Source organism: Rousettus aegyptiacus, unplaced genomic scaffold (assembly GCF_014176215.1).
Source record: "Rousettus aegyptiacus isolate mRouAeg1 unplaced genomic scaffold, mRouAeg1.p scaffold_m13_p_8, whole genome shotgun sequence".
NCBI classification, from domain to species: domain Eukaryota; kingdom Metazoa; phylum Chordata; class Mammalia; order Chiroptera; family Pteropodidae; genus Rousettus; species Rousettus aegyptiacus.
In genome coordinates this window covers 66,342,364-66,364,458 of record NW_023416311.1, presented here as the reverse complement: position 1 = coordinate 66,364,458, position 22,095 = coordinate 66,342,364, and the positions used below count along the sequence as shown (strand labels likewise).

The 22,095-nt window shown below is 37.8% G+C and overlaps 2 pseudogenes; both read right to left on the bottom strand.

Annotated features, from left to right (window-relative positions):
- Positions 1-320: 320 nt before the first annotated feature.
- On the bottom strand, positions 321-439 carry LOC118607645 (annotated as a pseudogene).
- A 12,004-nt stretch (positions 440-12,443) lies between these two features.
- Positions 12,444-12,563, bottom strand: LOC118607020 (annotated as a pseudogene).
- Between the last annotated feature and the right edge of the window lie 9,532 nt (positions 12,564-22,095).

Sequence of the window (22,095 nt, the reverse complement as noted above, 5' to 3'; positions counted from 1 at the left end):
CCATGGGCGATAGCCAAGCAGTAATTTTCCAGCCAGCACACTATCTCTCTCATATCCTTTTTTAAAGAAGATTGTGTATGTTTAAAAAACATTTACAAAAGAAAAAGAAATCTAAATAGGTATTTATTAGAAATAGTAATTTCACCGAACTCTCCACTGATGCAACTACATCTGGACATTCTAGTTTATGTATTTATTTATTTACTTACTTGTTTGTTTCTTTGTTTCTATTTTAGGCAAGGCGACCCTTGGTTGACCTCGCAGATTGCAAGGATCTTGTCATCTTACAATCCTTTATTTTTTTTTAATTTTATATTTTACACCTATAGCACCTGGTCTTCCTAGGTGGTCTCCCATCCAAGTGCTCACCAGACCCGGCCCTGTTTAGCTTCTGAGAGCAAATGAAATCAGGCTTGTTCAAGGTGGCATGGCTATAGACTTTGCATCCTATTTTAAAGGAGATGCTGATAAGATACCAAAATAACCAAGAGGGTGAGAACCAAGACCAGGGTCTGGGAGGGATAGGTTACGGTAGATGTTTAATTTGCCGACGACAAAACCGAGAGGAGACATGATGGCTGACTTCATAGCACATCTATAAAAAACAATGGGTAATAGCTATGTGAATATGTGTTCTATGAGGTAATAAAAATTCAATGGTGAAAATCATTAAAAGGTAGGTTTTAGCTCAATCTGAGAAAGAATACAAAAACAATCAGCTCTATATCAATAGAATTGATTGCCCTGACAACCATTGGCCTAGGTCTTCCTTACTATGTCTACTGAAGCAGAAACTAACTGTATGACCAATTCTTGGGATGGTGTTAAAAAAATATTTGTATCAGGCAAGAGGTTGGATACTTAAGACCCCTAAAGTCATTTTTTTTAATTCAGATATTTTATGACCACCCAAGTCTGAGCTCACATCAAAGCAGTCCTTCTGTCACTGTTGGGGCTGTGATAGGAATTCAGTGTAGCCCCAATGGTAGGGGGAAGGAGAGGGGCAATGATAGTGCAGACAGACGTGTAGTTAGTGCTTTTCCTCAGTTCTTCCTCAAACGAGAGTAGTGAAGAGTCATAGGTCATTGAGATTTAATAGTTTTATTAAGAATATATTTTAGAAAGACAAAGAATGCCCCAAGGAGGCACATGGTCCCAGTGCTATAACCAACACAAAGGGACCAAAATGGCCAGAAAAGGGCAAAAAAGGCCACAAAAAAAAACACCAAAAAGAGAGAGAACCCAGAAAGGAAAAAAGAGGCAAAAAGAAAGGGGAGCCCAGAAGGACAAAAAGGGGGTGTCTAAAAGGGCAAAAGCGCCCAGAAGTGGGAATGTCTGCCTTATATTTGGGCCATAATGAGTGGTTTCCAAGGCGTTCCTAGGTGATTGACAAGTGAAGTTATTTTGATTGACACCTGGCTGCTATATAACTCTGCCTAGTGCACATGTGTGTACCAAGAATTCTACTACCATTGGGAGTGTTCTTTGGAGATCTCTGGGCTGGGCCCTTATTCTTTTGTTCCCCCTGTCGCTCATGTCTGACTAGCTACCTAACGCTTCACCATCAGCTTCTCTATACTGTCTTGTTCAGAGAGTATCTTCTCATGTTAGTCATTACCACAGCACAATTTACTTCCTCCTCTTTCCTCCGTGCTCCAGTCTCACATCTAACCTACTGAATAGTTTCATTTGAGTGTTCTTATAAATCAAAATGGCTAAAACAAATTAAACACCTCAATCCCCCATAATTGTCCTCTCGAGTTTTCCTTAGTTCTCTAAATGATAGGTCAAACAATGCTAAGAGAGTTGGCTGGTAAAATGACAAGCTTTATAAAAATTTAGACAGCTTAAAAAAAAAATCAGATAGCTTATTACTTACATAGATAGCAAAAGCAAGAATAGCAAAGGCCCTTGTCCCCCAGGACAACAAAGAAACAAAACAAGCTAGTTGACAATGCAACAGGAGTTAAGTGGGATACCTTGTTGCTTAGGAGCTGATTACAAGCTGCAGCTAGCAGTCTTATAGCCTGCAGTTGTATTCTAAGTGGTGGGGGTTGTGGTATCCTTAAGAATGTGGCTGGTCTTTGTTCTTTGTTCCAGCGAGTTAATTTCTAAATCCTTGAAATTTCCCAAGGGACAGAAGTGTCTTTGTTATTCATGGTGGGCACCTAGGACCTGAGTTTCTGTTAATGAGATAATTCAGGATGGGGGCTGGCAGATAGATTAAGCATTTGATTAGAGGTTTGGGGATTTGAGTCAGGCAGTATCAACCCAACCTCTGGGGAAAAAAGAGGGACTAGAGATAGAGTTCAAATCATTTGGCCAATGATTCTAATGTAGGGAGGAGGCAAGAGAATTAAAATGTTAATCAAGCTACATTCAGAGACTGCAATATGCTGATCAGCCCTGTAGCCAAGCCAGGAAGACACTTTCAGAACAAAGATTTTTGCTAGAATTGCTAATAATCCATTTCCCCACACCTGTGGAAGTGAAAACAGGAACAAGGAGTCTTTCAGTGTCTGCCCTACACAAATAAAATCATTCATTCCCTGTAGCTACAACCATGGGGACCTATGGAACTGCCAATAGGACTTTCAGGCTACACACTCTTCCTCTTTCCCTTCCTCACTGTATATCCATATCAAAGGAAATGGATTAATAAAGTCTTTTAAACTATAACTCATAGGAACTAAAGAATAATATGTAAACTGGATTCCCCAACACTCAGTGCTTTAACACTGTCCCTCTCACTCTCCGCCTCTGAGAGGAGACCACATTCTGTCTGTGAAGTGTTACCCTTTTCTAGTAAACTTTTGACTCTAACTTTGGGGTGTGTGTTGAATTTTTTCCACACTCTCCATGAAAGGACCCTTTGTAAGGTAAACGTGTGACACGTTGAGAGAAGTTTTAAACGCAAGCCTTTATTGGGAGCGCTTATTGGGAGAGCGCTCCCGGGCGAGGTTCTCTGGTCCAGAAAGGAGAGGGGCCAGAGAAGTTGTGCCCTGGGACGGGAGGGCGTAGTTTTTATAGGGTTATGTGGGCGTAGGGTATAGAATGGGGAATGTCAGATGAGCATCCGGATTAAGGTGGTGGCGGATTAGGGCGGGTAGTGCCAGGGTTTTAGAATGGGCCCTTGTCTGGATTCTGATGTCAAACTGGGAACCCTCCAGGCAGGGCCCCCCCACCCCCCCACCCCCCCGCCACACACACACCTCTTTGGTATAGGGGCACTGAGTCAAATCTGGCTACTTCCGTGGACCAGGGGCAAAGAGGTTGGGGGTCTGAGGCCAAGACTTAAGTGGGGAGGCAAGCATATGGATGTAAAAGTAGCTGGTTGACTGTGATTCCTGAGACTTCGCTGATGCATTCCATGCATCGTGGGGTGGAGCACGCTTCAGGCAAGTAAGGTGGTACCAGCACTGATAACCCAGGAGTTTGGCAGCTGTTGGTGTGGTCAGTATGATGGTGTGTGGACCTGACCACCAAGGTTCTAGTGACCAAGGCCATAGCTCCTTGAGAAAGAACTGGTCCCCCAAGAGACAGTGGATCACCATTTGAGGAAGCTGGTCTGGTAGCTGGGTCTGTCGTAGGGGCCAGGAGGCACGAGTCCTCATGCTGCCTCAGTAAACTCTGGAGGAGAGAGAGATAAGGTAGATAAAAGATCAGTGGAGGGGGAATTACGGGTAACGTTCATCAGTGAATAGGCTGAAGGGTTTTAGGTGGGCATGAGGCTGTGCTGTCAATCCCCATAACCAAGATAGGTGAGTGAGAAGGCAAAACAGAGAAGGTAGCCCCCGTGTCCACCGGGAAGATGGACTTACTCACTACCTGGAGAGTTACCCTGCGCTTGGCGAGAGTGAGGGGGTCCCTGAGTCTGCGCCTCATCAGTCATCTGCTTACCCGAGAAGTTCCAGTGACGATATTGCCTGACTGGATGATCCCCCGCGTGGAGGCACCCACAACAATCCGGTCATTGGGCATTCAGATTTGCAGTGGCCCATCTGCCTGCAGATCGGGCAGGGCTTTGTGGGAGCCCGTGGGTTAGGGCACTGACGGGCCCAGTGGCCTCCATGGCCTCATTTAAAGCATGCCCCAGAGGGGACTGATTTGGGATTGACCCCAGCTCCTCAGCCCCTGGACCCCACCAGCCTCAAGGCAGCTACCAAGGCTTGGGTCTGGAGTGCTACCTGCTGGTGGAGATGGGCCTGGTGGCGAGTTTTAGCTGACTCTTCTCGGGCATTGAAAACTTTAAAGGCCATTTTCACCAATTCCTGTATAGGGGTTTGAGGGCCCTCCTTAGAAAAAGACCCTAACTGCTTTTCTATTTGAGAGAGATCCTGTAAAGAGAAAGGAACGTGGATTCAGAGGACAACTTCGACCTCTCGAAGAGGGCAGAGGAGATCAGAGTCAGGGGCAGGGGCAGAGCAAGAGCGGATATGGGCTGAGACGGGGGATGGAGCAGGTAGAGGCGGAGGAGGAAGAGAAGGGCATATCGGGTGAGTAGTGGAGTCTGGCGAGATGGGCAGCAGAGGAGGAGCTGAGGGACTAGGTAGGGAGGCGACGGGGTAGGCAGGAGTGGAAGGGGAGAAAGGATTTCTGGAGTGGAAGGGGAGAAAGGATTTCTGGAGGATCGTTGAAAGGAGAGGCAGATGAGTTGGTTGCAGCTTTGCCTTCTGTGTCAGGGGTCGGTGAGGTGGAAGGCTTAGGGCCGGCCTCCCAAACTAAGAGGACCTGAGCAGTGGAGCACTGAAAGCAGAGGAAGGGACGGGAGCGTAGATCCCAAAAGGCTTGCACATACGGGATTTCAGCCCACTTTTTTGTCCTGTGACCGTGTCTAGATCTGTCAGAGTTTGGAAGTTAAAAGTGCCCTCAGCAGGCCACTTAGATTGATTGTCTAATGGATATCTAGGCCAGGCAACGGTAGAGTAAAAGATGTCTTTTACATTTTAAATCTTGATCAAGGCCTAGACGGCTAAAATTTGTTAAGACACCCAAGCGGAGTTTTGGGGTCAGTTTCGAATCAGAAGCTCCCATGGTCTCAGCCACCTGGACAGGTGAAACCAGAGATCAGGCGTCCCCGAGACTCTAATTTAACCCAACAGCAGAAAGGACTGTGGAAGGTTAGAGACATCTCTCGTAACTTACCAGGTCGGGAGTCAAATACGATGGAGAGGTGACCCTGGCGCGGCCACGATTATGAACAGGGGCCCCGGGCAGGCCAGGCCTGGAGAGGGTGGGGAGATCGAAAGGGAACTTACCTGTCCGGCAGTAGGAGATGGGCAGCCAAGTTCCGGGACAAAAAGAGAGGAGAGGCCCCTCAAGGCCTCCCGGAGGCCGAGGGACAATTTCATCCCGAGTTTCAGCACCAAATGTAAGATAAACGCGTGACACGTTGAGAGAAGTTTTAAAAGCTAGCCTTTATTGGGAGATCGCTCCCGGGCGAGGTTCTCTGGTCCAGAAAGGAGAGGGTCCAGAGAAGTCATGCCCTGGGACGGGAAGGCATAGTATTTATAGGGTTATGTGGGCGTAGGGTATAGAATGGGGAACGTCAGATGAGCATCCGGATTAGGGCAGGTGGCGGATTAGGGCAGTGGTGCCAGAGCTTTAGCGTGGGCCCTTATCTGGATTCTGATGTCAAGCTGGGAAGCCTCCAGGCAGGCCTCCACCGATCTAACATTCTTCTCTGGTAGAGGGCTTGGTCTCCCCACCACTTGGGGAAATATGCACTGTCCTGCATCAATTCAATCAATCATGCAGTCATAAAGAAACCCCAATAAACACTAAAAATAGAGCTTCAGGTGGGCTTCCTTGGCTGGTAATCATACATCAGTGTGTAAGAGGGTGACACGTCCTGAGAAAGCTTCGCATGAGAAGGATATGGGACCCTCCTGACCCTTAAGGACATGGGGCCTCCCAAAACTTGCCCTATGTGTCTCTTCTGTTGGTTAGCCCTGATTTGTATTCTTTATGATAAGACTATAATCATAAGTATAATGCTTTCCTGAGTTCTGAGTTTTTCTAGCAAATTATCCAACTTGAGGGGATAGTGGGAACTTTTGAATTTGTAGCTAGTTGGTCAGAACTGTGAGCGTCCTGGGAAACCCTGAGCTAGTGGCTGCTGTCTGAAGTTAAGACAGTCTTGTGGAGGACTATGCCCTTAACCTGTGAAATCTGACCTACTTCCAGGTAGTTAGCATCATAATTGCATTACAGAGGGGAAGGTAGAAAACCTCATACCAACTCAGAACCTAGAAGATGATGAGAAATTGTCTTATGATAGCCTCCTGGAAAGATATGGAAACAGTGAGAAATGGCCTTGAGGTAGCTCCTTACAAGCTTCCCATGGTTTCATGTTCCAAGAGGATCAGAGGTCGTTCTGCTAATACTTATAAGGGTCAGCTGCAGTTAAGCTTTGTACCAAAAAGGGTTGGAAAACGTGTTTACCAAAATGATTCCAGTTGTTGTCCCTGAGTCCAGGAATCAGGGGACTTTTGGCTTTCTTTTTGATGACTTTCTCCTTTATATTTATAGAGGTAATTTAGGGAGTGGTTAAGTATGGGTTCTGGGGACATCCTGCCTGATTTTGGATCTTACTTTTGTCATTTAGTAGCTACATGTCCTTGATAATGATCCGTTAACTTGTCTAGCTAGTGCGTAGATTTAGCGGGCTCCAGATCCTCCTAGGTATTCCTTCACTGCCTTCACTCCCCATGTACCTTCTTCATTTACAATAACATCATGTAGACTTATCATTTCCTCCCTTGAAATGAAGATATAATATGTCTATAGTAAGGCCCTAATTCATCATCTTTCTTTTCCCATTAAAACGAACATCTCAATGAGCAAATAAAAACTGTGTTTGTGTGGCATGACTATTGTCTCGGTAAGCCAGGACTTCAAACAAATTACTTAGCCTCTTTATGCCTGAGTTTTCTCATTTGTAAAATGAAAATAATAAATTATAGTCCCTATTTCATAGAGTTCTGTGAGGATTGAATAAGTTAATATAAAAGAAACCCTTAGAACAGTGCCTGGTGCATAGAGAGCACTCAAATGTTAGCTGTTTTTAATACTTATATGTGTTATTTGATTTGTTTATAGTGACCACATATTATTTTTGTAAACAAAAAAAATAAACAAGTAAAAATTCAAATTTCCTATTGTATATAAATGATATTAATTTATTTTTTGTTAATTATCAACAAGACATATTGGCCAATTTTTTGCTTATAATCATAACATCTCACAGTTACCATATAGAGAAATGGAATAACTTTTAGAGAAAGTATTTGAAAACTTCAATAACTATCTTAGACGAATATATGCATATATAAAATAGATATATATTTAAAATGTGTATGCATATATATATACTTTTAAATTACTTGAAATTCTTCAGCCACCTCCAAAATAAGCCACAGTTATATTTTAATCTCATATATATATTTTTAAAAAGAAATACATTAGAACATTCATCATATTTTATCTGTAGATAATGGAATTTGAGATCCTTTGTTTCTCTATACCTTTATACATATTCTACATTTTTTCCAGTCATCACGTATTACTTTTTGTAATTAAAAAAATGTTTTAGTAAAAGTTTAAATTATTTTTATCTGAATCCTTTTTGCACTATATAAAAAAGAAAGTAGAGACAGAAAACCTTGAAGACTTCAGTGACATGAGAGATTGCTTCTGAAACATTCCAAAATTATATTTTTATTGTTTTTAACAAGATTTACCACCTACTCAGAAATGCAATAGAGTGGGCACCACAAAACAAATTTAAAAGCCCTAGAACCAGCACATGAATAGTCATGACATTCAGCAACATATCACTGTTGAAAAATAGTTTTTATAAACTATAATGGTAGATGTTCTATGAACAAGATAAGCCGCATGTAGAATAAAAAGATTTTAAAAGTAGAGATTAAAGATGATTAAAGTTTAAAGATGAGAAAGTATTTTAATAAAACTTCCTTTTATTACATTAATATAATTTAATATATCATAATATATAATAATAAAATAATATAAATTACAAAGATGAACTTCAATAATGTCAATAAGGCCTTATATATATGGATTTTAAGAACATGGACTTTAGAATCAGACAGATTTTGAGTATGAGTCCTCTTGGCCCAACTAGGTAGCCCAACAGGATATGTTATTTAATATCTTTGAGTATCTGTTTCCCAGTCTCTAAAATGTAAATAGTAGTAGTACCTGAAGGGCTTGCCATAATAATTAAATGAAGCCCAAAATACTGGTACACTGAGAATGCTTAGTAAATGTGCTCCTTATATATGAAAAGCAATGGTCAATTTTGTGTTTCTTTTACCGATGTGAAAATTAATTGTATTCTTTCTATTCCTTTTATAATTAGAAGTTTAAGAAGAACTATATAAATGGAAAAGAAACATTGGACTATGTAAGAATTAAGGAAACTGACTTTAAAGTTGTTTCCAGAATGGATCCTTTTCCTTTTAATCATCCAAATCTTTGGGTGATTAAACTCTGTGCTCTTACAAAGTGTAAAAAGAAAGCAAAAACAGAGACCCTAGCATACAATTACAACATTCTTCACCCCACTTCATGCATGGTGATTTCTGAATCTTTCTGAACTATAAAATTCAGTCTCTTCCCTCTATGGACTAGAGTGCGGATTATCATTGACTCTGGATTTATCACAGGTGCTAGAGTAAACTCTTGGCCTTTCCTTGCACAAAGGCTTATGTCACCTTTGAAAGGCCTTTATAGATACCAAGTTGGCCTCAAATTTTCTGTATGAGTTAACCGTGCCCTTAAGAGTATAGGGTACTTAATTACAATTTTTAGCTAAATAAAACGTTTTTTCTTAAGGGGAAATCCTCTTGTCAAAGTTCTGCCCATCCCACTACTATAGGAAGACGTCTCTGGGGTGACAGAATATCCTACAGTTTGGACCCCAGTGGGCTACCTCCATTCCTCACCCAGTGCCTATTTTAAAATGAGCCCTGAGGCTTCAGCTATGTAGAGTTGTCTGCACTCCCTTAGCTAACAGCACCCCTTTGCGATTCTCTCACTTAAAAAGAGGGTAAATAAATGCCCCTGGGCATTAAGTGTGAAAGAATGAGAGCTGCTACCTTTCAGCCTACTTAACTCAAACTTTTAGATTTTTTTTTTTTCTCATTTCCTCCATTGCTATTGTTGGCATTTTCTTCTAGGAAGAAATCAGTATTGTTTATAAACCTCCTAATCTGTCTTCCAGATTATTTACACAAATTTTAAATCTATTTGTCCTGGCAGAGAGGGATCCATGAAATGCTGCTGTTTATGTTTCTCCAAATTAAGATATATTTATTGATTCATAAACTCTGTTTTTTCACTTTAAGCCAGCTTCCCATCTTTATTTTTTTAAAAAAATACTACCAATCCAATGATGACTCAATAAAAATTTCTTATTAAATAGTAAGAAATGTCTTTGTATGTAACTATCTTGAGAATATCTTACATTTATAAATTTTATTCACTAGTTTTCCCTTTGGTATACTAGTCATCATTTCTCTAAAGCCCTTATAATATTTCTATATGAATTTCCCTCACAAGCTATGGGACCTTTTCCCCAGTAGGTTGTTTATATATTTTTCAGTGTACTACCCTTTCATTATAGATTCAACTAGTTTATCCAGTATAGTGTGATACCACGTGTAAGCTTCCACAGTTGTGCCCGCAATTTTTCTTTTAGACTGAATTCAGATAGGCAATCCATCACTTTCCTGGAAATTTTGTCATAACAGGTTACACAACTTTGCTAATAATTGCTTAATTTTACCCGCGGAGTTCTTTAAAAACCTAAGTTGAGCAGGTTATGTTGATTTATCTCTTTGTGGGGTGTTAACTAGATGCTGGGCATTTCTCATTATTTATTCATAAGAACAATAGCACCGTCTATCTGCATAGTGCTTTATGTTCATCAACTGTTTTAAAATTTCAAGGGTCCAATGATGTTATTCTCTATGAATCAAAAATAATTAATTTTTATGTAAACCTAAAACTACTCAAAAAATCTATTAATTAAAAAAATAATAATTTAAAAGTGAGATTCTTGGCAATGTTTTCTTGGTAAAGATGGAGGAAAAATAATAAAAACAATTCATTTGCCCTGTTAGGACTGTTGCACTCCTTTCCACCCCCATTATGGGGTTTCCCTTATTCTCTACTCTACCTCGTCTGACTGATTTGAAAGTTCTTTTCTTGGTTTAAAGTTCTCTGCATAATGTGTGTTAAATTCTCATTGACCATCATCTATGACTAAATTATCCATTGATTTTTTTAAAAAAAATTAGAAAAAATTTAGAACTACTATAGAGTAGCTTTTATTTATTGGGCATATATACTACATGCCAAGCATTGTGCTAAACATTTTATGTATGCTTTTTTCAGTCAACACAGAACAATTCTAATGGGATGTGTATTCTATATTCACTCCAGCTTTATAGAGGAGGAAATGGAAGCTCAGCAGGAATTTGTCTTTTGCCAAATAAGCAAATTTGCTTTATTCCAAACATTTGCCCTTAATCCCTATGCCATTTACTTGGATCTAAATCAAACAGGCATTTCTAGAAATATGGATGACTAGTTAGGATGTAGACAATCTTTGTTCTGGGCTAGTTCTGCTACAACCATTTGATCACAGGCAGGTGACTTAATTTGTGGGAGCCTGTTTATTCATCTGTAAATGCTGTATTGGATTATAAGGCTGTTACTGTCTTCTAGTTCTGTAATTCTATTTATATAAATATTTACTAACCCCTATGTAGTCATGAAGAGGTACCAAATGAAAGTAAAATATGTTAAAATATACCTCTCTTTTAAATTGAAGGAGAACAGTTTGATATTATTTATGACAAGTCCTTCACAAAGGAGGGAAAACATGTTTGTTCTATTATTTTACTTTATAGCCAAAAAAACAAAGGTGCTCATTAAGCAGTACAGCCCCTACTTTTGAGTATGATAGTAGTTATGTATGTAAATGAATTTTATTCATTGTTATGAATCATGTATATACATGTTTATTTCTTGGCTTACAACTGAAATTACTGAAAGTTTAAATGTAATGATGTTTATTCTCTTTATTCAGATTACATTCAGAGTGACCTAATAAAGAAATTAACAGTGTCAGGGTCTAAATTTGGCTAAGTCATACTTTGTTTTTCCCAAATAATTTTTGGATTTCTAGGCTTCTCTTACTCTGTACTTAATAATTCACACTTTTTCTTATTTCCTTTTATAATGAAAACCTATGCTACTTATTTTACATGACACCCCCACCTGCCTCCTTCAATTCTGCCCATACCTCTCCAACCCTAACTTTCTCTACTCTTCTCTGCCCTGCTATGTGCCTCAGAAGACTGAAATTTTCTGACTACATATTCTTAACTCCTTGTGACTTGGAACACATAGGAGACCATAGGGTGGAAAGTGGGGTATTTCTTCCCCGTCCCCCTGCATTGTCACCCCAGATCTTGATCGTTATTCCCCAACCACATTTTCTGCCAGGTCAATCTTCCCCGCAAGCTCCAGTGCTCAATGGGTCTCCTACCTCTATTTCTTTTCTTTGTTTCTTAATCCCCAGGAGAAAATTAGCTCTGCCTCTGTAACTGATTGCTGAGTGCCTCACTATACTTTGACTCTTATATCTTTGAGTAGTCTTTTTATTAAAGTCTCTTTATTTGAACCATCTAGGGTGAATTTTGTTTCTTCTCTAAGACTCTAACTGATTCATCATCTCTTACCTAAAACCCATTGAACTGGAATTTAAGCATCTCATTCTAAAGAAGACATTAACTGTAATCAATAAATATACATTGAGCATCAATATGCTCAGAATTTTACTAAGTGCCATGAGAGGTACAAGAGTCATTTGTAGCATAATCTTGCCTTTGAGAAATGTATAATCTAGTTATAAAGTCCATAATTAACATATCAAACAAATTAACATGTAACTTTAAATATTAAATTAAATAATTCATAGGACTAGTCAGGCAACATGGGGTAAAATTATCATAGGAAATGCTCACCCTTCAGACATGCCACATTTCTTGTATTTTTTAATTTCCTGAATTGGAAACATTTTTATTTATTAGACTTATACATTATCATATTTTGGTACTAGAAAGTATTAAAGAAATTTTAACTTGTTGTGGAATACTCATGCTTGAAATATCCTGAGTAAATGAAATGTGTCCAAAGGTACCTGCTGTGTAAACATCATGAGAGCAAAGAGGTCATCTTGTGTATGAAAGAGAAGTTTATTAGTCAAACAAGAAGAACGGTAGGGCATTTGCCAGTAATCAGTCTGGAACTATCCACCATTCCCATATGCTATGTGAATAAGAAATTGATCAACTACTGCTGACTTTTAGCTTCTATAGGAACCCCTTCCTTTTATTTTTTTAATATGCTTACAGCACCTGGTGTTTCTAGGTGGTCTCCCATCTAGGTACTAACCAGGCCCAACCCTGCTTAGCTTCTGAGAGCAGATGAGATTGGGCACGGTTCAGGGTGGCATGGCCATGACTAATGGACTCTTCTGATAGGCCAAGAGATATGCACTAAAACCCAACTTTGCTCATTAGTATATCTCCCTACTTGGTTTAGAGAAACGGCCCTAGGTATGGGAGATTGGGAAGTCATACAGTACACTCTGTTCCTAATATGATTATTGCAATCCAATAAACAGGTTAATGTTTTAAGAGCTCGGATGTCAAGAATCTGAATTTGATATTTCACCCTCAGGTTAGGAAGAAAAAAGATGATGTGCAGTAAGGCGTTTTCTCTGTCTGTGTACAAACTTCAGTGGGGTTCTCTGTCAAAGCAGGAAAGGTTTTATGCAAACCTTGGGGCCTGTTTTTAAATTTGATTAGAATTCAGATAGACAAGAGAGAAAAAGGATTTATAGGAGAGAGAAATAATATAAGGGTAGGCAGAGGACAGGACACACAAGACAATGAAGAAACCAGCTTGACTTGAGCATTGACTTGAGTCAAGAGATGAGCTCTTGACTTGAGCCAAGAACATTACAAAATAATATGGACAAATGGGATGGAGCAGATATACTTCTTATAATTGTACTAATTAAAGAACACAGCACCAGAATTTCAAAGTGTTATCAGCAATCTGAATTCTCTTTAAGTAACTCAATTTATTTTTAAGTATTGATGCAGCCACTCTGTAGAATCATGACTGGTTAAAAATTGCTGTTATATTCCATAAGTAGGGCTTGAATTGTATAGGATCTGATAAGACTTGAGACCTGGAAACCAATTTCGAGGTCATGTGCATGTTACAGCAAATGTAGGAAGACAGGAAGTTCTGAAGTGCATTCTCAGCAAAAAGGAGGGTGGGGATGGATCTGCTAATGAGGCAATGTAAGTGTGCAGCTATGGCAACACTAGTGTCATGCAAGATTGCTTCCTTTCCCACAGCAGGAGGCAACATAACAATAATTTCCTCTTTCTGCATAGGAACCTGCTTCCTAATAGGAGTGTGGGAAATGAGAGAAGCTTCACCCTTTACTGCCAGCCCCACTTTGAAAGGCACTGGGTAAAGGGTCATAAGAATACAGAAATAATAATGAGCGGGGATAGGAGTTTCCAAGGTCGTAGCAAGCCCGATCTTGTCAGTGCTGCTTTCAATGGACTTTTCTATTCTGCCTTTACCCTCTATTCTCCCAATTCCAAATGAGGAACAGTGGCACTGAAACTCACCCACCATTAACAACTGCTGCATAAAAGTCTTTTAAATACTTGGTTCTGGAATAGCAATTACTGGAGTACTTAGCTAATAAATGCATGATGAGTCTAATCTCTGGATATCAGAGAATTAAGTCAAAATGCCTGAAAACTGGATAGTAATTTAGCAACACCAGTTATTAAAGTGACGTGTAAGAGGTTTTTTTTCACATTAAGGAGTCAGTGTGATATAACACTCCTATCAGGACAGTGGCCTTGACTCCTTGAGTTAGCAGAACAAAGGATTTACACCCTCTCTATATATTTCAGGCAGTAAAACTTTCCAAGTCAGCACCATTTCCTCCTATAAACCTGTCCTGCATACATCACATTGATGTGGAGTCAGATGAGATAATTATGTGAAGGTGCTTTGTAAACTGAAGAGCTATATAATGGTCAAGGAATCATTATTACTGTCATTCAGTGAATCATAAAAGAACATGTTGGAAGGTCACTTGTAGATCAGTATTTTCAAATTCTAGAAAAATGCACTTATTCTTAAAAACGAAAAGTATTGAATTAAATTTTTGAAATATTATTTAATATGAGTTTGGTGTGCTGACAACAGTAATCTGAAGTAAAAACAAGAACGAAATATATTAAAAGAGTAATATTTATTACTTCTTTTTAATGGTTTAAAGCATTGTGTTCCAAGTATATATAGATATGTTTAAAAGGATATTCTTTACAACATTGGTATGATAAAATAAAACAAACAAATAAAACCAACCCGGAAACAGCTCATGAGCCCATTATAATGAATCTGCAGTCATCTCTCAGCATTTCCAAGGTATTGGTCCCAGGAGATCCTCCCCTCTACTTCCCGCTTCCCCACCCCTCAACCCCACCCCTTGCTGCCAAAGTTACCAAAATCTGAGAATGATCAAGTTCTTTATATAAAACAACATAGCATTTGCATAGAACCTATGCACATCCTACCAGACACTTTAAAATTAAATCATCTCTACATTACTACTTATAATACCTAATATAATGTAAATGATACATAGATAGTTGTTATACAGTATTGTTTAGGGAATAATGACAAGAAAAAAAGTTTGTACATGTCCAGTAGTTCTAACTATGTAGTGCACATCAGTAACAATGTAACATTTTATTTTGAGTATTTTCTATTCAAGGTTGGTTGAATCTGCAGATGCAGAACCTAGATACAAAGAGTCAACTGTATTCAAATAAATTATGGTACATTTATATCATGGAATGCTATATAACCAAAGAAAAGAATGAAGTTTTCACTATAAACACTAACATGGAAGGATATCCAAGAGATGTTAAATAATAAATAAATACAATGTGCCAAACAGTATGTATTGTATAATTAACATGTTTCTAACAGATATATAGTGGTCAAGGAATTATTTTTAAAAGTCTCTATGTATAGTAATTTGTACTAGTGAACCAGAAAACATTCTTGAGGACTATCTTCTATTTCTCTATTAACAATGACTTCCTATATCACAAAAGATTAACTTTCTACAATAATTTCGCACTGTTTGAATTTTTAAATAATTAAGCTTATACTCCTTTCATGAACATAAGAAGTCAAGGCTTTTATAAATGAATAAAACACCTATGCTTCAAACAAAATATAAACACATTAATGAGTAGATATGATTGATTTGCAATCATATATTGATAGAAATATTGCAGGTATGAAGTACTAAAGCCAAACAGAGTTTAGTTCAACTTGCTAAGGCTAATTTAAATTATAGAGTTTGAAAATATGCCTCAAAATATTGATCCCAGTGCTCTCAGGCACCAGGCAATAAGTTCAAAATAAGGTTCAGAGTCTCCATGGGGCTAAAACAACTCTTCCTGCTAACATAAGCTGAAACAAAGATGAGTTGTATTCTCTTGTAAGATTTTTAGCTTTTGTTTGTGACCAATAAATCACATGTCCACTTGTTTGTTGAATGCACTCCAAGCCCCGGAGAGAAATCAACTAGAATGCCTTGAACATAGGTTGAACAAGGTCAACTTGGACTTGCACAAAAGTATGGGTAATGACAGAGTTAGCTTTGCTATTTTCCATCAGGAACAAAGCATGAAGAATGTGGACTATTTGTGAAGGGAGATATTTAAAAGATTCAACCATATCAGAGATTAATATTTACTTTTTCTTCACTTATTTCCCTTCATTTGTCCATCCCCATACTTGTTAAAATTACCTAGTTGATGGCTGAATATAGAGAAAACAATGATGTTATTAAAATTATAATGCTACAGGCTATTTAGCAATGTGCAAAACAAATCTTATGCGGACACATAAAATAATAAAATCTCTATTTGTGAGGATGGTGAGGTTGTAGATGATTTAAAAACTGTTCCCATTATAAAATTTTAAAAATTGGGCAAGCCACACATTTAAAAACAAAACACATTTTTAAAAAACAACATAATTTCACAAAAATTATGCCTTCTTTTTACATCTCACAAGATACACATGAAGTAAGAAATCATTCGATACTGTATTTGCAAAAATAGTTTGGTTCTAGATTGACTCTTAGAAATCTTCAAAACTAGTTGTAAATGTAGCATAAGAATTTGGAAGTTAGGTTTCATAAATTAACTATGTCCCCTGTAGCACTCTTTTATGAAAATATAGATTAAATATAGATGAATTAAATAATATCCCCTTCTGGAAAATTAAAGCTTAAAAAAAAAAAAGCTCATATTCTCTATTAAATCTTTATCACAGGTTCCTAATAGCTTCTTAAGAAATCTGAAATCCAGAATCTATAACGCTCATAATATGTTTATGACTTAAAAATCATCTTAGAATGGCATAAACTCCAAACCTTGATTTAAAAATATTTTAAGTGAAAAGAGCTCTTTTAATAAACTTAAGAAACCAATCAGAAAGTAACATAAGCTTAAATTTTACTTTTGTTCAAGTTAAATAAGTATGTTTTATAAAAGAAATTACACAAATTTGGGAGTTTAAAAATTGATATAGTTGACTCAATGCAACATGTTAGAGTTATGTTGATTTTTGATTAATTTTAATCAAAGATTATGGAACATAATTACTTTGCTCTCATTCTTGTAAGTGAACATATTTGGTCTTAGGCAAACTTTAAAAAAAAAATACATCTGTCTTTGGTGATTGCCTGCTTCCATTTTTGTACTGTTCTACATTTCTGTTTCTTCTGTGATTTGGAGTATAAATTTAATAAAGCTATCGATTCTATTATAAAATTTGAAATTACAGAATAAAATTTGATTATCTAATCATGTCATAGTTCTCTGTCCCCTGATTTCCCATAGGTATTATATCAACTCCATTTTTCTCTCATCACTCTATGTTCCTGTCACCTGTTACTGACCGTGGTGCTGGTTAGCAGAGACAGAAAACCATTCTGCTGCTCCGAATGGTCCCTTGATACTGAAGGCACTAACACCCTTAATACAAATCTTTTCTTTGCTCTTTTGCTGCTCAGTCATGATCTCAGATCATCTCTAAAATCTCTTGAGAACATAGCATTGATATTCTGAAAGGTTCTGTGTCAAATATGTTAGGCTTTAGGTTTGTTTTAAATACTAAAATTCTGAGGTGAATGAATAAACTATCTGAAATTCTGGTCTCTCAAAGCTTTTGTAAGCTTTTTCAAAGTTTTAGTGACAACGAGCATAGTCTTGAATTCGTATTTACACACAGTTTCTTAGGAACAGAATTCTTGAGCAAAATCACTACCATGTGTTCTAGTTTGCAAACCAATGTGTTTGCTTGTCATATACCATTAGATCTTAAAACTTATCCAATCCAGAACATTTACTCTAGAGATGAGGAAATGGAAACCCCAAGAAGTTAAGAAATATCCTGAAGTCACACAACATATTAATTCTGTGCAGAATTAGGAACCAGGTCTTTTTATCATATCTCTTCTAGTGAACTAACGACAAGGTTGGGGACAGTATAGTGTGATGGAAGAAGCACTTGGCTAGCAATAAGGAGAGGTAGATTCAGTGCCTGATTCTTGCATGTGACTTCAGATTAAACTCTCAACCTCTCTGGACCAATTTCTTAGTCCAAATATAAACTGATGAATTTGACTTAAAATTGTCCAATAAAGATAGGTGCTAGCCACACATGCGGCTATTGAGCACTTAAAATGGGGCTAGTTCAAATTAAAATGTTATATAAGTGTAAAATATCTTTACTTGAAAAAACAAAACAAAACATGATTTCAAAGACTTAGTCTTATTTTACAATAAGTATGTAAAATATTAGTTACATATTGAAATCATAACACTTCGGATATATTGGGTTAAATAAAACTTATGACTAAAATTACTTTTATCTATTTCTTTTCCTTTTGTAATACGGCTACTGGCAAATTTAAAATTACTTCTGTGGTTTGCATTATCTTTCTATTAGGTGCACTATAAACAAGATCTCTCAGGTTTTTTTCAAGTCAAAGGTCAGCAAACTTTTTCTACAAAAGGCCAGATAGTAAATATTTTACGCTTTGGGCACCATATTGTAACTACTTACATCTGCCCTTATAGCACTAAAGCAACCACAAGACAATACATATGAGTGTGGCTATGTTTCAGTAAAACTTCATACATACGTGCACGTGGCATGGCCTAGACTCTGCCTTGAGTTTGGGGAAGCCAGGAGTATAAACACATAAGCTATCATGATATAGCATGAAAAACACTGTAATCAAGGAGGTTAGAGAAGGCTTCTTAGGGAAGCAACAATTGAGATAGAAACTTGAGGAATGAGTAAGGAAGTTTCCAGATTAAAAAAAAAATAAAAGATATCTCTAGGGAAGTATAAAAACACAAGTAAGGAGATGTATGTGCATGTGTGAATGGAGTAGTGGAGGAGTAGTGGAGAACTTTGGTAGTGATAGTGGGAGGTCAAAAAGAGGAAAGGGACCAGATGATGAAGTGCCTTATATGCCACACTGAAATATATTCAGATGCTATGATAGTATATATTCAATGGGAATTCTGAGGGCCAAAGCATGCTACCTTGGGGGCTGGCCCTGAGTGTAGCACCACTGTGGAGGGCAGCTAGCCAGCGGGGTATGGAGAGGCCCCAGGGAACCACAAAAGCAGCTGCAGAAGTGATGAGTGGGCAATCTCCAGGTAACTAGATCTGTGTGTTTTGCTTCAGAGGGCTGAAAACCTAGCCCAATGCTGGCCACCAACAGACCAAACAACCTTAGCAGGTGCTGTTGGCAGGCCTCAGGCAGAAGCAGACAAGAAGGAGAAAAGAAGTAAAGGAAGGAAAACAGTTGAAAGAAAAAGAGAGTAAGGTGAAAGCTGAGGTCTTTAAAGAGGAAATAAATAACTTATTATGTTAGGAGACCCTCAGAGTAGTAGGCTGCTAAAGGCTGATATGTTCTTGAGGTTCTTGGCTATGAATTAGAATCTCTTGTATAATTGGAATTAAAAAGAAATACTGATGATACCCAAGCCCCTTCCACCCCCCGAGATTCTGATTTAATTGGAATCAGGGGTTTATGCATTAGTAATTTTAAAAGATGATTCTAGTGCACAGCTAGGATTAAGAACCATTGGTTTGACTGACTAGAAGCTGAAGCGATGCCCTCTGACTATTTGGTGGGTAAGAAGATGCTCAAGAGAAGTCAGGGAAAGCAAAACAGAGAACCTAAACCCGTTTGCACATGTTGGAAAACAATAAAAATCACATGCTATACTAATTTACAAATATTTGTAGTCATTTAGTACTGTTATTCGATGCCTGTGAAACGTAGCAACGTGCAAGACTTTTCTGCATTAGTCTGAAACAACTACTATCATATAGCTTCACCAGAGGTTTTGGGTCCCAGATATTCTAGAGCACTTTCTTTTTGTGGAATCATTAACTGTTAGGGACATATCTTCTGATGCCCAAGATTGCCAGTCACTTTGCAAAGTAGACTGTTGCTCTGGTTTAGGAATTTTTTTTTTTTTTCCCCCGGCAGAAGACAGAGCCACACAAAAAGACTTAACCAAGGGTGTATAAGTTCAAAACCAATTTAAAATAGTATTTTACCTTGTTGTAGTGAGAGGATTATAAATTGACATCTCTCTGCTTTTTAAGTAAAAAATAGAAAATATGAAACAATTTCAAAAGACTCAGGTTTGACTATCTTTTTAAATATTGCAACCCCGCTCCCTATCAGCCCGTTTTACTTCATTTTTCTCCTCAGCATTTCATCTTTTTTCATACTACATAGTTGTTAGTTACTTTCTTTATTGTCTTCTTCATCTCCACTGGACTGTAAACACTATGAGGGCAAGTATGGTTGCCTGTTTTATTCGGCCGTATTCCCAGTACCTAGCCCTAGTAGGGGCTTGATAAATGTTTATTTAAAAACTCTTGTTATTTTAACTTGTTGCAAAAATGTTTGAGAACAAGAGAGAGAATTCTAATATCACTTTAAGAGTGAGTTTCTTTAAGAAGCAAGTTTTCAAGAAGATGGGAAGTGTAGATATAAAATCAATTACGAGGCTGGGCAAAATTGAATGAAGTTAGACAGCAGTTGTAGAATTGCCTGTTGACTGAGAGGATCCTTTCAGGATTTTTATTCAGGTGAAGGTCATGTTGAAACATTGCATCTTTGTTTATTTTTCTCTTTTCCTATGAGGCCAAAAGATGAGGTGGGAAACAGGGAGAGTGAGAGTAGGTGACTGAATACTTCCTTTCTATAAGTTGTAATCAAACAATAATAGAACCACTTAGGGTGGAAATTGCTTACAAGAATTTCTTTATGAAAAATTGCTTTAAAATCCCATAGTTCTGGAACTGGGCATTTCTGCAGACTTCTGATTCTTAAAAAAGATTTATGGCAAGTTTAATCTACACGAGATGAAGTAAACCTGGGTTAATTTAAGCAGAGAACTATTGAGTAGGGTATTTAACTATACTTATGTTAAAGGCTACTGGTAAGGCTCTTGACTGTAGAAGGATGTTAGATTTTCTTGCATTTTTATACATAGTGATCCCTGTCTAATTAAAAATTCACATCAATCTTCATTATGAATTTTGCATAATGCATTATACATTTCGGTAACTAAATTTTATGTGAAAAGGCATCACTTAGTGGCAGTTATTCACTCCTGTAAAAAGCCCTCCCATCCGGGCCCATGGTTGAGTCATTTCTTTTCAACTCTTGACGATTAACTAAATCTTAGATCTGCTATCAAATGGTAATCCAGTCCAACAGAGAGGTGGCAACAAAACATCGACTTCAATTCTATATCCTAGTTAAAGAAGACAAACAGACTCCAAGGGCTATGGAAAGAGGAGGGAAAACAAGATGAAGAGGCGGGAGAGAGAAAATTTTGCAGCAAAGGAATAGAGATGAAGCCCTCAAGCGATACCGAGAACAGTATGCCACATAGACTTTTGTGTGTACATATCCACGCCTGTGTACGTGCATATAGAGATTTCAAAAAACCAGGTAGAATCACACAGAGAAGTAGAGTTTAGGATTTGTTACTAAAGGCTTCTAAAGTATTTCTTTTTTTTTCTCCAACTATAGAAATATATGGAAATAACAAGTAGTACTTGCAAAGTGAGTCTATACACTTAAATTAAAAGTTTATCTATCTTACTCTGGGATATACATTTTGGCCATTAAAAAACATTACAACTCTAAATTTACTTTAAGATAAAATCTTGAAAAATTATGTTAGAGATTACACATACTTAGATGTAAGGATTCATTGAAATATCATGGTGGCCTTGAAAGGACCGAATAAGATAAGATTAAAAGAATGCTTTTCAAACCATATGTGAGAATTATAGGAAGTAAAGGAGAATAAAGTAAAGGAATATGAGTAATAAAGAAAAGACTCAAACTAAAATTGCACTGAAGTCCCTCCATGCCTGCCGCACCTCCTTTTGGGGAATCTGTCATGCTTAGTTTAGCTAAACAGGTGGCCACATTTTGTACCACATGACCTAGCCTTCCACTCATAATCACAGATGATGGTTCTGACACGGGATATTTCATCTGGGGATTGCCAGTTCAGTGACTTGTCTGTGGCTAGCAGAATGCAATCTCTGTGACAGCAGACATTTTTGTCTTTTCCACTGCTCTTACCCCAGCATCTGGAAGAGGGTCTGGCATATATTAAATTTTCCATAAATATTTCATAAATGAACAAATGAATGTGGTTTGGCCCCAGTAGATGAGCTGTGTCTATTAAAGTCCACTTTTGTGGATTTAAAATTTGAGAAAAGAGGAAGTAGTGGGAGCAAAAGGTGAAAGGATGTTTGGGACTTGAATTGCAGCCAAAGTTCAGGGGCAAATTGTCAGGAAGTTGAAAACAG